The sequence below is a fragment of the Oenanthe melanoleuca genome, chromosome 3 (genome assembly GCF_029582105.1).
Source record: "Oenanthe melanoleuca isolate GR-GAL-2019-014 chromosome 3, OMel1.0, whole genome shotgun sequence".
In the NCBI taxonomy this organism is placed as follows: Eukaryota; Metazoa; Chordata; class Aves; order Passeriformes; family Muscicapidae; genus Oenanthe; species Oenanthe melanoleuca.
The window spans coordinates 1,305,864-1,323,112 of NC_079336.1; the positions used below are offsets into that span (position 1 = coordinate 1,305,864).

At 39.4% G+C, this 17,249-nt stretch overlaps 1 protein-coding gene across 1 annotated transcript in view; it reads left to right on the plus strand.

The window, feature by feature from the left end:
- FZD3 (frizzled class receptor 3) overlaps positions 1-17,249 on the plus strand; it is a 48,734-nt gene that overhangs the window by 5,749 nt on the left and 25,736 nt on the right. The window lies entirely within an intron of this gene.

The window sequence follows — 17,249 nt, forward strand, 5'->3', positions numbered from 1 at the left end:
CTTTAAAAAACTTAATTTATACAAATTTTTTTCAATCTGTTTCCCATCATATTCTAAATAGTCAAAATATTTCATGGCTACATATTCTGCCTAATTTAATATCTGATTATACATCACTGATATATAGATATTATATTCAGATAATATATTATCTAAATTAATATTATCAATTATGTTAATTATATTAATATAATATTAAAATTTTATATTTTATATATAGATATTATATTTAATATCCAATCTGATTTAATATCACTGAGTGGGAAATGCTCTGCCTGTGCTTAGTATTTTAAATACCTTCAAAAATCATAATTTTTTTCAATTTTTCAGTCTATTTTCCATCCTACCCAATGAGTTTCCTCACTTGCTATTCTATGATAAGACTAAAATGAATGAAAATTCAGAATATTTATCAAGTTCTTGCTCTCAACCTGCTCAAAATTCCATGAAGGATTTATGCAGATTTTGGTTTATTTGTATTTTTTTTAAAGTGCTTGGGGAACCTTTGTGGATAAATCTGTAAGAAATTTAAGAATAATCTTGTAATTCTTTTCCTGACAGCACAGAAACTGAATTTTCATTGCTATTTTAAAATAATATAAACATTTAGCTTTGTGTGGTTTGTCTGTGCAAGAGTTTGGAATTAAATGTGGTGGATTTTTTAAAAATTTCAGCTCTTTTCCCTTAAATTTGGAGGAACTTTGGGCTTGGATCTGCAGATTCTGGTTATCCTGAATATGGAGCAAAATGAGGGAATTTTATTGTAAATCAGGGCAAAAGGAGGGAATTTTATTTTAAATCAGAGCAAAAGGAGTGAATTTTATTTTAAATCAGGGCAAAAGGAGGGAATTTTTTGGCAAAAATAAGCTGGAATTTCCTTTCTCCAAGGTTGAAGCAGAAAGGTGGGAAGTGTCAGGAATGGGATTTAAGTTCCCTTCCCACCCAAACCATGCTGGAATTTAATAATTTCATTTCTTTTTTCATTCTCTAACTTATTTTAAATCATTTTTCTGTTCTTTCCTTCAAGCCCCTCTTGGGATTTTTATCCCCCAAGCTTTTCCTCTCCATGGAATCCTTCCAGCTTTTCCTGCAGTGTCCTTCTCCTTCCTGCAATTTTGCTGCTTCATTCCTGGGATAATTTGAATTCTCCTCTCCCCTTTTTTTTTTTTTTTTATCCTTGCCTTGTCCTTGTCCAGGGTGTGGACACAATTTATGAATAAATCCCATTTTTCCCTAATAATGCCCAACATCCTGCTTGTTTTTTCAGCCTTTTTCTTGCACATTAAACCTCTCCTTTAAGAGAACTGTCAAAAATACAATTTTTACTTAAATCCCATTTGCTGGGTGCAGAGGAATAATTCCAGCCTGAGCCAGAACAATTATTCTGATTTTTGTGGAAGCTTCCTGCCACGGAGAGGGGAACTGAGCTTTTCTTCTGTGCCCTCTATGGTGCAAAAATTCAAATTAAAACCAGAAATTTTCCAGCACAAAATGCTGGAATTCACACCAAAGCCATTCTTGTTGCTTCTCTGCCTTTTGTGGTGCAAAAATTCAAATTAAAAGCAGAAATTATCTAGCACAAAATGCTGCAATTCACACCAAAGCCATTCTGGGTTCGTGGGTGTGTTTAACACTTCCTTTTAGCCAATAAAAAAATCAGTGTTTAAGGTGGTAATTCCAGATTATGGGCCACTTCTTAGTAAAGGTGAATGCTGTGAGGAAAACGAAAATTTATCAACATTAAATTCTCCCACTTGAGATTTTTCAGCAGCAAAAAAAATAAAAAAAAAGACTAAAAATCTACATATTTTCATAAATTTATTCCCATTCTTTGTATTAACTTAGATTGCACTTTAATATCTACTTAAGAAGAGGGAATTTTTTTTTATTATTATTGTTTAGTTATTATTTAATGTTCAGGTGGCTGAATGCTGTTAAATGTTGAATTTTCTGGGAACATCTCTGGTTTCCAAGCCCCCTCCCTGGTTGCTGTGAACATAAAATGATGTAGAAACAGAGTCAGGGTGATTCATTTTGTGTACTTTGTAAAGCTCTGGTTTGCAGAACCTCTTTTTTACAGCAGTTCCTGATTTAAAAAAAAAAAAAAAAAGAAAAATTCAGCTGGTTTGTGCAATAAAAGAAAGAGTGAAAAAAAAAAAAGAGAATTATTGTAGCTGTTGTTTTGCCATCAGTAAATTCAGTGGAATTCTCTTCCCATGCTGCTTATTGCTTAAAAACTTATTTATTATTTCTTGAAAAATCAAATTAAATTGCCTCTTTGAGGCTTTAAACTGATGTGGTTCCTTCATAATTGTAATAAAGTCAGCATCAGGTGAGAGAATCAGCAAAATCAGGGAATTCCAGGATGGTTTGGGGTAAAGGAGATTTTAAAGTCCATCCTGGACACCTCCCACTATCCCAGGTCACTCCAGCCTGGCCTGGGACATTCCAGGGATGGGGCAGCCACAGATTCTCTGGGAATTCTCTTCCACAGCCTCCCCACCTTCCCAGGGAAGGATTTTTTTTCCCCCTCTAAATTTCCCTTTTTTCAGCCCATCAGTGCTCTGGAATCAGCTCCTGCTCCTTGGGAAGGGAATTCCTTCAGCTCTGTGCTTTGATCCAGGAGTGGAGGCAGGGCTGCTGCATCCAGGGCTTTGGGGATTTATTTTAGGACAAACACCAATCCAACAGAGACTGAAATGAGAATTATTTTGCCTCTGCTGCAAAAAAAAAAAAAAAATTTACCTGTGCTGTTCTAAAGCAGCAATAAAGGAGTGGTGACTGCAGTGGTGTGATGTGAGTCCCAGTGTCCAGGGCAGGAGTTTCCAGCTGCTGTGGAATTTTTGGGATGAGCTGTCCAGAGCTGGGAGCTGTCCAGGGATTGTTTGCTGACTGTGGAGCAGCATGCTCTGAGGTGACATTTTCTCTAACTTCTGACAGGCTGTTTTTGGCCAGTATCCATCAGGAATATCTGTTTTTAGCAGTGCCTTAAATATTCCTGAGGATGCTGCAGCTCTGTGTGTTCCATAAATCCATAAATCCTGAGCTGGTGGAGAACTCAAATTACCCTGTCCCCCCCAGGGACCTGACCTTGTTTTCTCATCTCTTTGGGTTATTATTGCTCCAAAGAATTATCTCCTGTCCCTTTTCCATTTAATATTCCTTGAAGGATTTGCTGAGGTGTGGCAGCAGTGGGGTTTATCTGCCCCAGTGCAGTTTTTGTGGGCAAACATTTTGATCAGAAAACCTGAATTTTGGTGGCCTGTGGCCATTCAATGACAGCTTTTATCATCACTGATGAAGAAAAGCAGTTTCATTTGATGATTGCCAAGCTTTTTGAATTAAATAAGCTGTCACCACTTCTTTTTCCTCACCCTGGTTTTTATGGCACCCCACAAAATCCTGGAGGGGATCAAAGAGGTTTTAAAGGACAGGAGCCAGACATGGCTGAGGGCTGAATCTGAGTTTTCTTTTGGGATTAAACTGGAGGTTAAAGGCTCTAAAAAGGAGCTGATGCAGTCACCATATGGCCAGGGAGATAATGGCTCTTCCTTTGCACTCCATTCCTATTTCCCTATAAAAAAAAAGAGCAGCAGTTGGGACTCAGGGATGCAGCTAGCCAGGAGATGGAGGAATTGGGTTATCCCAGGATGATTTGGGGTTTGCAGTGTGCTGATCCTACCAGGAAATCATTGATATAAATTAAATCCCCTTTTTTGGAATATTTAGAATATTCCAAATATTCCACAGAATATCCAGCTACAGCTGTGAGGACATCTTATTTCAGATTTAGTGATTTTTTTGCCTGTTCTGGTGCTCACAGAGGAAATTCCACTGACCTGCCACAGAGCTGCAAGGTCTGTGTGCCCTTGCCAGCCCTATTTTTTGGAGTCTTAGTCCATTTTTTCCACCTTTTTTTTAATTAGAAAAGAACCAGAGTGTATTTAAAATGGCATTAACAGAAGGCATAGCTGTATTTATTCCCAGCCCAATCTCAACATCTGTGATAAGAGGAATTTTTCCAGCAGAGGTAGGTATTAAATATGGTATTAAGTGGCTCATTTAGAGTTTCTTTCCTAATAATCATCAAAAAAGCAGAGTGGGAAATCCTTAACTTAATTCCACTTTTATTCCTTTCCTTTTTCTGCCTTCTCTGTTCAGATCCCAAATTTCACACTTCTTGGCTCTCTGTTCCTCAGCTCTGCCTCCCAGACTCCTGGAAGCACAGGCACATAAAGCTGATGGAAAAGTTGTTTTTAATCAGCTGCTGTTTTGTAAGCACCCTGATCTCAGGCAAGGATTAATTTTCTCTGTGATCCCCTCAGAACAATGGAGCTGTGCAGGATCACAGGGATGTGAGCAGTGCTCCAGCTGATTAAAGCCTTCCATTTCATTCATTTTATATTCTCTTATCTCCAGCTGGAGTTTTTTACCTTGGAAAAAAAAAACAAAAAACAAAAAAACCCCAACTTTTAGATTTTATTGTTAAAGCAAAGCTGGAGTCAAGGAATTGCTGATGATGTCCTTGGGAATTCCTGGAGCTCAACTGTTTGAAATGCAGCAGCCTCTGGTTCAGGCTTGATCTGCAAAGTGTCATGGAAAGGTGAAATCCTTAGTGGGAAAAGATAATCTGGGAAGAACCAGAGCTGTTACATCCCCCAGCAGGTTTCATACAAAAATGAGCATGATCTGACAATTCTGTAAAACGAGGTTTCTGAGGGAGCAGAGCTCCTGTTAGAGCCATCAGCTGGATGTTTTCACAGGAAAATCCAGTGTACTCTGAGTGAATTCTGCAAATTCCATGAAGAGAGAATAATTTTGATTGTCTGGACAGGAGGAGCTGCCACAGGAGGTGGAAATTTGCATTCAGATAAAACACAGAGCTCTGTTTGATGGAGCTGCTCTGAGGTTGGTGGAGGCTGGAGGGAAAAAGGGAAAGAGTTTTGGATGAGAATATTTGGCAGCAGTTAATTCAGACAATATCCAGGAATAAATTTGGAATTTTGGGCTGCTGTGTGCAGTGGTTTGTGTTTGGGGGATCTAAAAATTGAGATTTCCTTCTAAAAGAAGCACAAAACACTCAAGGGGTCAAACTTCTGCCTGGAGATCACCAGTGCCCAAATACCAAAATAAAATCACAGGTGTGAGAAACACTGATTTTTTTCCCCCCCCTACCTAACACATATTCCCCAAGGAATAATTTAAGAAATACTGATTTTTAGTCTTTTATGTTTGTTAATGAGAACAAGATGTGAGTATTTTTAATGCTGGCTATGACAGTGAGAGGAAAAAAGGAAGAGAGAAAAACAAGGTTTTGAGGTTTTGTTAAAATGACAGAGAGATGAACTTTGTCACTTTTTCATATTTGCTCAAATCCAAGATTAATTCTGAACGATGGAAATGGGAGAACCAAGTTAAACCTTAATGGCTTAATGCAAACATAGGGGAAGGGGAAAAAAAAAAATCTTTTATGTAAAGATTCAGTTGAAAGTCAATGCTGCACATCTTAATCAAGATGTATTCCCAGGGGGATGTTTTTGGGGTCAGGGAGGCAGATGGCTCTGCCTTGTGGCTCATTCTGCAGCAGCTGGTGGAGCCTTAAGGAGGAATTATTAGGAAAGGTGGAACAAGCACAGATTTATTTGGAATTGTTAAATAACAGAGCTCTGCACAGTCAGTTGTAGCTTGACAGATTTAGGTGCCAGAGGATGAAATTCTCTGGTAATATTTTGGGAATATTTGGTTTGCCTTTTACCAATCTCACCCATTATGAGGTCACAGCTATTCCTTCCCATCTTTGTATGATTTTTGTGCAAAAAATAAGCAATAAATAATGTCTGGCTGCTTAAAAGCAGAATGGCTTGGTTGGGATGTGCTTTTTGTGTGTTGGAAATTGGCTTTTCCCTGCTTTTTTCTGGTGTGTGGTGGTGGTTCCAGTTAGAGGGTGGATGGATCTGGAATAAAAACCACACCAGACAGAAGACAAGGAATAAATCTGGGATCACTTCAGCACCAAGGAGCAGCTGTCAGAAATAATTGTCTTGCTGGCATGGCAGTTCCCTTCTCTGTTTTGGGGGGCATTGGTGAGTTTAGAGGGAGTTCAGAGGGTTTTTATGGATTTGGGACACTTCCCATTATCTCAGGTCACTCCAGTCTTTCCTTGGACACTTCCAGGGGCAGCCATAGCTTTTTTGGGAATTCCAGCCCTTGGAGCATCTCTGTGCTGCTCCAGCAATTCCATGTCCTCATTCTGGCATCACCAGAACCATCCTCAGTACAGGGACATATTTCTGATATTCTCCAAATTGATCCATTTTCTCCTGACATTCAGAACAACATCCACACAAATCACAATTTACTGTTGTTTCTTTGCTTTGTTTTGTTTTTTTTTTTTTTTTTAATCTTCAATAAACCACCTGCTGCTTTTTTATTCCCTGCTTTTTGTGCTGAAGACACAACAAGCTTTCCTTGCTGTGCCATTAGTGGTTTTACAGGGCTCATCCTCCTGCTGTCTCTTTTACAAGTGCAATAATCACAACCTGCCATATTTATATTTTTATGGAGCAGCTATTTCCATGGTTTTTTTTTGGAGTAGTTGGATGAGCTGCAATGCTCCTAGCCTGGCAGAGCCCTTCAGCATCTCACAGAACATTCACTTCTGTCAGATTTGGGAATCCCTTCTTCCCATTTTTTCTGTGATCTCTTATCAATCAATCTGGATGTAGTTGGATGCTCGGCCCTTCAAGTTTTCTTTCATTTTGCTTTCTTTTTAAGACTTTACCAAGTCCTGGCATCGTGTTTTCCCTATTTTCTTCCCATTTTCTTCCCATTTTCCTGGCGATTTTGGCCCCCCCAGCTCCTGCTGTGTCCTGCAGAGTTGTTCCTATGGTTACCCCCTCTTTGTGGGGGGACAAAGGTTGGCATCTGGGTCCTCCCGAGCCAAATTCTGCCCTTTGACTCCCTCCCCTTTTCACACCCCTCGCTGAGCTTGGCCTCCTGGAGGTTCCCATGGAAACAGGGAAGGAAATTTGAAAAGAGAAGCACAAAGAGCTGCTTCATTTGAATTTGAACAAGGGGAGGAAGGCTCCTTGTAGTTCTTGGAAAGCCCGAAATTTATCTTCTCAAAGTTGCTTTCAATTTGTAAACTTATTTATATTCCCTGTTTCTCCATTTGTAGGACAAAAGTTGGCGTGTCCAGCAAGGAGAAACATCTTTTTTTATAAATTCAGGGAGACAGCTCTGGCCAGCCACTCGTTTTCTTCTCCCCACTGCCAGCTCTGAAAGCATCACTCATGATTTTAAATTTTCTCCCTGAAAACTCCCATGTATTACATATTTTCCACTCCATAAGGACTCAATGATATTGTCAATTATCTGCAGCCTGTCTTTATGGAGGAGTGGGTGAATTGTGTGTCCTTGAGAATCAGCAGAGCCAGGGCTGAATTCTCTGCTCCTGAGAATTCATTTTCCCTCTTTATTTTACATTTTAACCCTCCCTGTGCAGGTGGAACTGCAGAGAATAATAAGATTATAAAGTTTGACCTTGGGTTTCAGGTTTGCTTGTTGTCAATAATGAAAAACCAAAAAAAAAAATAAAACCAAGGAAACAAAAATATAAAAATATTCAATTACAAGGTTTGATTTAAATGCATGAAAGTCACTTTTCCTCCAGGTTTTTCTCTGTGGTTTTTTTGGATGACAGATTATCCAAATCTTCCAGAAAAAGTCTTTCCCTCACATCCAAGAAAAAAGAATTATTTGGAATTCTGTCCTCCAAATCTTGTGGCTAAAACACAGATCTTTTCTTTCCTCTTCCTTTGCAAATCATTCCTAGTGTGAGAAATGAGGTTTATTTTCTTGGTGGATTTCAAAAGGTTTAATAAAAGATAATAACAGACATAAATATAAATAATAAAATAAAATAAAATAAAATAAAATAAAATAAAATAAAATAAAATAAAATAAAATAATAAATAAATATAAATAATAAAATAAAAGGTTATATCAGCTGGGTGCTTGGCATTTAAGAGCACACTTGTTTTGGAGACACTTAAATTTTTTAGCTTGTTGCATATTCATAAACTTACTATACATTTTCAAACTTTTTTAAAACTATTTTTTATATTTTAGGAATTGTTTTACATGGCTACTTTTTGAGTATTTTTTTTTTAGAGTATATGTGTTTTTTGGCTTTTTTTAGTCTTAATTTGGGCTGTGCTTTTTAATTTTTACAGATGATTTGTGTGGGTAATTGGTATATTAATAATAGGTGTTTTTATTGGGTTTTTAATGGTTTTTAAGATACAGTTTAAAAATAACACTAAGTAATAAAATATCTTTGTATTAAGTAAACTACCTGCTTAATTAGATAACACCCAATAAAAATACCTATTATCAAGAGTTACCAACTATCTATAAAAATTAAAAACCACAACCCAAATTAAAACTAACAAAAAAAATTAAAACCACAGCCAAAAAAATATATGGTCTAAAAAAGCAGACTCAAAAAGTAACCATGTAAAATAATTCCTAAAATATAAAAAAATAACTTATAAAAAGTTTTCAAAATCTATGATAAGTTTATAAATATGCAACAAACTAATAAATTTAAAGTTTCTCCAAAACAGCAAATGTGCTCTCAGCTAAATGCCAAGCATCCATCTGTTACAACATTTTCTTTATTATTTCTTATTAAACTTTTTAAAATCTACCAAAAAATAAAGTTTATTTTTCACACTGCCCCATCCTGCTGCTTCCCTACCTGTTATGGATTAGTTAATTTAGTAGCTTGTCTTTATTATTTTTTTTTTGCCTTTACTCAGAATTAGGATAAAACCCACAAATTTTCTCATGTTAGGGCTCAGTTGTTTATTTATTTTTATTTCAAGTACAAAGAGTTCTGCAAGACTTCCAGCTAAAAGTGAGCAAAATGGGGAGAGAAAAAAAAAGCTGAATATCCTAATAAAGAGCTAAAATCTATATTATTTATACTTTTGACTTAATAACCAAACACTTGTGACCTTTGGTTTTATTTAGCCAAAAATCCACCTGAAATCATGAAGAAGAAGGAAGAAGACAGAACACTCAAAAATCTCTATTTTGTCTCATACCTATTTACTGTTTAAAAAGGCTTTGTAGGGGTTTTCCAACAGATATTTATTTTTCTTTATTCTATTTCACTGAGAAAGAAATTGTAATTATCCTCTGCAGAATCTTTTTTCTTGCCTTGTTTCCCTCACTCTGATTAATCTCATTATTTTTTGGCTGAGTGTTCCAGAGATTTCCCCCAAAACAGAGCTGACAACAAACTCCTGGCCTCAAACAGGAGAAAATCCAAAATTTGGAGGGCAAAATGTTCTTTCATCTATTTTGAGAGCACTAAAAAAAAACCCTTTTAGGGGGCCTCAGAAACAAATAAGTGGGAATTCCTGTCAAATATTTATCTGGTGAATTATTAACTGAGAAAATCAAGTCAGGGCCTTGGGTTTGCCCTCAGTTTTGGGGAGGATTTTTGGGATTGAGGTGGGGAACAGCTGTCTGAAGTGGGATACAATTGCAATTATTTTTAATTCTTTGCCCCTCTCCCCCCCTGTAGTGTTCAGCTGTGACCTCATTAACTCAGCCCTGAATGGAAGGCAGAGTGTTGCCTGATGAATCTGAAATTTTAATTTACAGCTGCTGCCTTCACCCATTTTTTTTTTTTAGAAATGGCTTAAAAATGCTTAAAAATTGAAGTCACCCCCTAATTATCTTAATTCCTCTATTTAGAAGCTTAAATTAATTTTCATTTAATCCATTGGAATAAATTAAAGTATACTCAGCTATTCTGCATTATTAATAGAGAGGCCTTTTGGGTTGCCCTCTTGTAATTCCTTAATTGGGGAAGAGAAATTTATATTGGGATGGGAAAAAAAAAAAATCCTCAAAAAACTCTCTCACTATTTGTTCAGACCCTACAGGCTGGATATAGAATTAGAATCATGAAAGAAAAGGAAAATTTCTTTCTAAATATTGAAGTTTTCCTCCAAACTCACCTCATTTCCTTGTTGTTGGTGTCCAGCTGTTGGAAGAATTCCATGAATACCAAAATATGGGAAATTGAGAGATTCAGCTGAAATTCACCTTGGATTTCTGTAATGGCTTTATTGGCTTGTTACAAGCACAGGGTGATTTTGTGTGGAGCACCAGGGGACACTGAGAGAAACACTTTTGGTTTTTCACCAGAATTTCAGGTAAATTTACAGGTTTTTGTGAGTGAAATCTGAATTATGTCATAATCTGGCCACATCTTCCCAATTAATATACAGGAGGAGTGCTGAGTGCTGCAGCTTTGTTTCTTTGGTGATGGAAATTGCCTCAAATAATCTCCAAACCATGAGAATCCTCACAAACAAAATAATCTGGAGTTCAAAATTGGGAAATATTTATTCAGCAGTAACAGGTGAGGTGGAGTAAATGCAGAATTAAATGGGAGGTGCTGCCAAATTGAGATTTGGTGGTGGAGCAACTTGATTTGGGGGGGATCTACTCCAGGAAATGCAGAGAAATGAGGAAGAAATTCCTCCCTCTGAGAGTGGGGAGGGGCTGGGATGGAATTCCAGAGAATTTGTGGCTGTTCCATCCCTGGAAGTGTCCAAGGCCAGGTTGGAACAACCTGGGGTAGGGAGAGATGTTGGGGTAAGAACTGGATGAGCTTTAATCAACACAAAGCATCCCATAATTCTGTGATTCCATAATTTAAGGGACAGCAGGGCTGCAGAGTTTGTGGAGAACAGAAAACCATCCTGAATTATTTATTATTTATTTATTTATTATTATTTGCACATGGAGCAACCTGCTGATTTTTTGAATTAATTCCACCAAGAAACCAGCTCAGTATCCTCGACTGACAGAGCAGCATGAAGCAAAAATAATATAATATCTTTATTAGAATTATTCTAAACAATACATTTCTCTTACTTCTCTGTGAAATATCCTTTATTTTGAGGCCCAAAGATGCAAATTTTCTCTCCCATCCAATGTGTGTGTGGTTTTGCTGCATTATAAATTTAACAGATTTCACAGTCTGCAGTGTTAGATTGAGACACAGCTGCTAAAAAATAATCAGCATTCACATTGCAGACACAGTTTTCTATCCAGAATAATTTTTATAACTTTAATCCAGCAGATGATGTTTTTACTTTATTTTGCATCATGTTATTTGTGGCTATTGTTGTAGTGGATCAGGGCTGTGCTCTGAGATGCATCATTTTATCCCCTGACTGCTTTTGGGGTTTAATTTGGGGCAGGGACTTTGTGGATATTGCAGGATGATGCCTTGAAGGATTTAGGTGAGTTCTCTTTTCATAGGAGCAAAATTCAGCAAAATTCACTCATTTAACCTCTTCCCAAGGAGTTGCTGGTCCTTGTTTAGACAGGGAAGTCAGGAGAGCTGTTGGATGGTGATTCCTTCAACATTCCCAGCTGCCAAAATTCTGCTCTGACAGCTTCATGCTTCTGTCACAGCAAGAAGAGTTGCTGTGGGACTGAGACTCTGAAATTCACTTTATTTACCTTAAACCCAAGTCAGGGCTGCAGAGGAACAAGATAAATAAACTTGCAAACAATAAATAATAATCTTAGGTTTGGAAATTCAGCTTGCCAGGTTATATTCTGTAGGGTTTTATGTTATGTTTATGTGTGTTATGTGGCAGATTTTTTTTTTTTTTAATCTGCCTGTGAATTCCATCTGATCAGTGTCAAATCCTGTAACAAATCCCACCAAAAGCTTTTCCTCTTTTGCTCAAGAGAAATTTTTGAGCAGTGAATTGCCACACTCCTCTCTCTCCTGTAGTTTTCCAAGGAGACTTCCCTGGAGGTGGCAGGAATTGTGTGACCCTGCAGGTGCATCAGGGATGGGGGAGGAGGAGGGGAAGGGGAAGGAGAAGGAGAAGGGGAAGGGGAAGGGGAAGGGGAAGGGGAAGGGGAAGGGGAAGGGGAAGGGGAAGGGGAAGGAGAAGGAGAAGGAGAAGGAGAAGGAGAAGGAGAAGGAGAAGGAGAAGGAGAAGGAGAAGGAGAAGGAGAAGGAGAAGGAGAAGGAGAAGGAGAAGGAGAAGGAGAAGGAGAAGGAGAAGGAGAAGGAGGGAGGAGGAGGAGAAGGAGAAGGAGAAAGAAAAGAGAAGGAGAAAGAGAAGAGAAGGAGGAGGAGGAGGAGAAGAGAAAGACAGAAAGAGGAAGAGAAGAAGGAGGGGAAGGAGAAGGAGGAGAAAGAGAAAGAGAAGAAGGAGAAGGAGGGGAGAAGAAGGGGAAGAAGGAGAAGGAGAGAGAGAAAGAAATGAAAGAGAGAAAGGAAAGAGAGAGAGAAAGAGAAAGAAAGAAAGAAAAAGAAAGAAAGAAAGAAAGAAAGAAAGAAAGAAAGAAAGAAAGAAAGAAAGAAAGAAAGAAAGAAAGAAAGAAAGAAAGAAAGAAAGAAAGAAAGAAAGAAAGAAAGAAAGAAAGAAAGAAAGAAAGAAAGAAAGAAAGAAAGAAAGAAAGAAAGAAAGAAAGAAAGAAAGAAAGAAAGAAAGAAAGAAAGAAAGAAAGAGAAGGAGAGGAAGGAAAAGGAGAGAAAGGAAAGAAAAAAGGAGGAGGAGAAGAAGGAGGGGAAGGAGAAGAGGAAGGGGAAGGGGAAGGAGAAGGAGAAGAAGGAGAAGGTTGTTGTTGCTCTACTTCTCACCACGAGTCTCCTTCCCCTCCCACAGTGAGAGCAGCCCTGGAGCATTTCCCAGCAGCCTGGAGCTGTGATCACACTCCCACTGGGAATGTCATCCTTGCAGGAGATGGGAGTGTGTCATTTCTGTGAAAAACAGGATTGTGACAAGATTTACAGCTCCTGCCCCACAGTCTCTTCCTCACCCAGGCAAAGTGTCTTCATTTAGCAGGATCTGAACCCAGTGCAGAGGATGCTGGATTGATTTGTGGGTTTATTTCCCTGCTCATATCCCTCTGGAATTCTCCCAAGCCCATCACAGCAGGCACGTGGAGAGGAAGGAGGAAACCCAAACCCTCTGAACCCAAATGGAAATGGTTCCCAGGACCACCCATCTGCATCCCCCCATTCCCAAAACACAAATCCCACATGCAGGAAAAGTGCAGATTGACAGATGGATGCCATTTCCAGAGGAACTTTGGAATTTAAAATGCAGCAGGAGACATCTTCAAAGAACAACAGCAGATGGCTTTGCTTTTTGCACCTATAGGCAGAGATTAATGTAATTCACTGGCTTTTAACTGCTTCCATCTTTATCCTCCTTTTTTTTCCTGCTGAAATTAACCTTGGCTGTCTGTCTGCAGACAGAAAGTTGAGGATGGTTTTTCATGATTGCTGCCCTCTCAGGGCAAGGCAGGTAAAATAATTGGGTTTTAAAGTGAATAATAGGGTGAGTGCCTAGTTCAACCTATAGCATGGAAAATATCATTTAAACACACAGTAATTACTTGTCTTTTTTTATTGTTGGAGTTTCTTAAATAACTATTTAAATGCAGACATTTATTTTTAGTGCTGAAGTAAAAACAATCTGATTTTTTTTCCCTTCCCAGCCCCTAAAGCAGTGCAGTGTCAGTTTAATCCTCGTTGCAATCAGGATTTTTCCAGCTGCCATCAAATTATGAGATGTGGGGTTCACACAAATAATTGGGAAAAACTTTATTCCATGCTGAAGGGGAGAAGCTCAACAGGCTTTTCATTTGGCTTTTCATACATGTAGCAGTGAGAGAAACCAGAAATAATTCCAAAAATCAAAGTACACCTGAGTTTCTCAGCAGGGAAGTGGGAGGTGAGATAAACTGGGCTGTGCTCTGTGCCAGGAATTCTCACTGAACGTGTCTTGGCACTGAGCACTCAGAGCAGGCTTGGGCAAAATCACCTTTTGCCTTCAGAAATCAGAATAAAGGGGCTGCAGTGCCAGAGTCACTGTGTTCAGTTGGGCTGGTTCCAGCAGAAACAAACTCACTCCTGCACACCTGGCTGTGTTACAGCCCTCGCTGCCACCTTTGATTTCATGGCATGATCCAGCCAAACTGGGAGGGAAAAGAGAAATAACCCTGATTTTCTGCCAACTTCATGCCCCAAATCCCTGCTTTTTGCTCTGCTGTGCCTGGGTGAACATTCCCTGGGTTTTTATTTTTGGAAGCAGCAGCTGGGTTGAGCAGGACCCTGTTTTATTCCAGCAGCTTTTTAGCTCAGGTATGAACTTGGAGCAAACATTTCCAGCTGGAGTGTGAGCAGCACAACCCAGGGAGCTTCCCAGGAGTCTGGGGGAATGAAAAATAAATGTTCAGAGTCTCAAGGAAACCAACTCTGCTTTTAAGAGGCTCAAGGCATGATCCAGCCAAACTGGGAGAGAAAAGAGAAATAACCCTGATTTTCTGCCAAGTTCATGCCCCAAATCCCTGCTTTTTGCTCTGCTGTGCCTGGGTGAACATTCCCTGGGTTTTTATTTTTGGAAGCAGCAGCTGGGTTGAGCAGGACCCTGTTTTATTCCAGCAGCTTTTTAGCTCAGGTATGAACTTGGAGCAAACATTTCCAGGTGGAGTGTGAGCAGCACAACCCAGGGAGCTTCAGAGGAGTCTGGGGGAATGAAAAATAAATTTTTAGAGTCTCAAGGAAACCAATTTTGCTTTTAAGAGGCTGAAGGTGCTCAGTGGAAGCAGGAGCTGCCTGCAGAGTTAAATCCAAAACACATCCAGTTCTCCAGGGGAGGCATCGCCCTTTGAGACACAATTCCCGATTTTTTTCCCTGATGAACAGCGAGCTCCATCAAAGGCCGGGAGATTGAGGACAAAGAGCTGCTCATGTGGCTGCTCCGAGCCGGGATGTGCCCCGAGGCAGCTGCTTCCACCCGGGAATTGCAGCAGCAATTGAAAGTCATAGCATCATTCTCTTCCCTGGAGCCCGAGGGGAGAAAAGTTCCCTCCTTCCCTCTCTTCCTCTTTAGTTCTCTGATCAAAGAATAGAATGTATAAATAAACAGAATGGGGGAAAGATCACCCCGGTAATTTGGTTTAAATCTTGCAAAGCCACTTCCTAAATAACAGCCGAATGTCTGCGTAAAAGAAAGTAATTTTGGTTTATTATCTCGCAGTGTTATGAGGTCTGAAATTGGAACTGTTTATAATTTGAGTTACTGCTCTTGCTTTGTGACCAAAAGTGAGGATTTGTTAAGAAAATTATTTGGAGTGGGGGAAAATCTACACATTCCATCTCTCCTTTGCTTTTCATCCCTTGGAGGGTGAAAGTTGGGGTTGGAACGAGATGGATTTTAAGGTCTCTTCACATCAACACCTGAGTGGCAAAACGAAGGACAAGAAGAGTTTCTCTCTTCCTTCTCTTGATGTCCCAAATCACTCAGTTTGGCTGCTGCCACGCCTCCTCTTGCCCTCATCCTGTTCCCTTTTTGCTCCTGGAGTTGCTCACCAGGCGTTTTTGTGAAGCGCATCCCGATGAACAGAGAGCCTTTTGTTCGGCTCGATGTCATAACTTGCACTGCGTCCTTGGGCAAGAGCATGAAAAGAGCCTTTTAATCTCCCCGTGTTTATTTTTAATAGGGAACACCATAATCAGTAGGTGGAGGTGACCTTTCATCTCGGGAGCTGCGAGGGGGGAGGACAGTTTGGAGATAATTTTTGGGGTGCTTGCAGAGGGAGCTGCCCACAGGCACAAATGCTGGCTCAGGGCAAGTGAGTCTCTTTTTCTGTGTTATCAGGAGTGGTTGTTGAGATTTTTCTTTTGTTCTCCAGCTCAGCCTCTTCCTGATTTTAAAATTCACAGGATCCCAGGCTGGAAAAGATCTTTGGGATCACTGAGTCCAGCCTGTGACTGATGCTCACCCTGTCACCAGCCCAGAGCTCTGAGTGTTGTTCCTTGGGCACCTCCAGAGATGGGGACTCCAAACCTCCCTGGGCAGCCCCTTCTGATGTTTCACAGCTTTTCCATGAGGAAATTCCCTCTGATGTCCAGTTTGAAGCTCCTCTGGCACAGCTTGAGGCCATTTCTGTCCTGCCCCTTCACCTGGAGCTGTTTGCACACCCTGAGATACTCTGAGGTCTCTTCCTAAACGGTTCAGCCTCTGCAAGCTCCCCCAAAACCAAACAGATCTTTTAGCAAAGGCAAAATAGCAGGAAAAGAGGAACTTTGGGACATGTTTGCTAAGTGGGAGGTGTATCAGATGGAAGTATGGGAGAAATTGTCAGGAGAAGTTGAAATTAGGTGTAGGTTTGTGAAAACTTGAAGTGTCAGGAGGCAAAACTTTGGGATTGGGGCAGGCATGAAAACAGGAACTCTTTTTTTGTAAAGTTTTAACTTCATTTTCTCATTTTCAAGGTTTTAGAAAAGAATGGAAGTTAAATTCTTATTAGAATAAAAGCAGAGTTCTTGTTTTATTTTCCCTTTTCATTAAGTGAAGGCTTTTATGTCCACCTTTTCCTGGCAGGTGTTGTAACTCCCTGGAATCAGTTTTTGAATCCATGTGGTCAAACAATGGCTTTAACTCTGCTGTAGACAATAAATACTCACAAATCAATATGTAAATACAAATAAATCTGAAGTACACATCCAGCCAAACAGAAGGACTTCCTTGAGTAACATGAGCCTGTAAATGTAAATATTTCCCAACTGCTGCTGCTTTTTTCCTGATTGATAACTCTGGAGGCTCATCCTGCTCTTCCTGCATGTTATTGCTGAATTTCATGGGATGTTTGAGAAATTAAGGAAATTTAATCAACTTGGTAAATAGTAATGATGTTTTAAAAAAACACATTAAAATCATGGCATGGTTGTGTCTTGTATTCCCAAAATTAACATTTTGCAGAGGGAGGGAGACTTCTGGGAAGGATTGGAAGAGTAAAGAATGATAAGAGAGAAGTGAAACTTTTCCTTATAGTTCCTGGTATTTGCTATTTTCTGGACCTACTTTTTCCTCTTAGATCAGTTCTGCTCTACAGTGTGGAAAAAGAAAATGCTGAATTGGTTTAAAGCACTTCTCAGGAAATTGCTGCTTGAGAATGTAATCTTTCTGCAGCTCCTCTTCAGCTGCACTTGTAACAAGCTTAAGGATTTCTAGGTATTTATATATAGCAAGTTCATTTGTGCTTCATTGTGCACTGCAAATTCCAAGGATCAGAATTCCTGCTCCTTAATCCTGCTGGGCTGTGGAGAAATAATGATATCCAAATAATAGACTTCTGCTAAAAATCTGTGTAGAACAAAGCTGTAGAAAAAGCCACTGTCACCT